Source organism: Narcine bancroftii, chromosome 12 (genome assembly GCF_036971445.1).
Source record: "Narcine bancroftii isolate sNarBan1 chromosome 12, sNarBan1.hap1, whole genome shotgun sequence".
NCBI lineage: Eukaryota > Metazoa > Chordata > Chondrichthyes > Torpediniformes > Narcinidae > Narcine > Narcine bancroftii.
Window position 1 is genome coordinate 10,656,868 of NC_091480.1, and position 1,513 is coordinate 10,658,380.

The following is a 1,513-nucleotide window of genomic DNA, read 5'->3' on the forward strand; positions in this document are numbered from 1 at the left end:
CGATCCCACGCATGCGTGACGTTTGATTGACAGTGAAGGTTTAATGACCTGAATTTAATCTCCCACATTTAGGATAAGGTGTTTATTTCCAAACATGCATCCGCATCATAATTCACTGGATCACAGGAATTAGGAGCAGTGTAGGCCATTTGGCCCATTGAACTGATCTGAATTTTAACTTCTTTCCCATTCCCATGTGCCCTTGGTAATCTTCCACCTCCTTGCTTGTATTTGAACGAGTTTATTGTCACGTTCATACAGTTGCAGTGAAAGTCTTATTTGTTTTCACGTCCCGGGAACATAAAACATACTATGTTAACGCTATGAATAAAAATCAATAGTAGATGATAACTTTAAATTCAGTGCAATTGGAAATAAAACAAACCAATTTGGGACAAGAGATTGTCAAACAAAATGACTGCGAGAAAAATAATGAAAAGTTGAGAAGAAATGATTTCAAAAGGCAGGGAATTAGGTGGGAGGTAAAAATCTTACATTAATTCAGTACCTTTATGATTTCAGGATGTCAGTCAGTACCTTGAATTTCCTCCAAGTCCACATGTTACACAGAGGACCCTCCAGCACATCAAGGCCTCCATGTAGAAGCACATCAAGGTAACCATGTAGAAGACACACCAATGCCTATACTTTCTAAGACATCAAAATAAATATCACATGTAATGGAATACACTAGCAAACCTCTACAGCTTTACTGATCTGAATTTTAACTTCTTTCCCATTCCTATGTGCCCTTGGTAATCTTCCACCTCCTTGCTTGTAATGGAATTTAATTAACACAAGTACAGATACAGAATTTAAAGTACCTATTCAAGGTTGTCCAGTTATACCAAAAAATGCTGTGTCTGACAGATCTTAGGTGGTCTTGGAGTGATGTAATGATGAGGGTAGGATGGGGGAAGTTCAAGAGCCTGCTGGAAAATAAAATTGTCCTTAAACCGATAAGTGCGAATAACGATTGCTGCTGCTCTCTGACAGCAGCGCTCCCTGTAGATGTTCTTGATGCTGGGGAGGGTTTTGCCTGTGATGTCCTGGGCTGTGTCTACTACCTTCTGCAGGGCTTTATGCTCAGCGATATTGGTGTCCCCAGACCAGACCGTGATGCAGCCAGTCAGCCCACTATCCATTACACGTCTGTAGAAGTTGGCCAAGGTTTTCAATATCATAAGAAATCTCCAGAAACTCCTGAGGAATTAAAGGAGCTTTCTTCATGATGACATCTGTGTGTACGGTGCACGAAGCGTGCTCTGAAATAGAAACTCCCAGGACTTTAAACTACCTACAAAGAAGTTGGGATCTCTGATTGATGTGGTTGACAAAGCCAGCATTCAATGCCAATCCCTAACGTGTCCTCAAGGAGGTGCTATTGAGCAGCTTTTTTGAAATGCTTCAGTCCACTCCCACAGTGGTGCTGCCAAAGGAATAAAATGTTTGCAATTGGGGACAACGTGCGGCTCGGAAAGGGCCCTGCAGGTGGCAGTCCATCCATGCATTT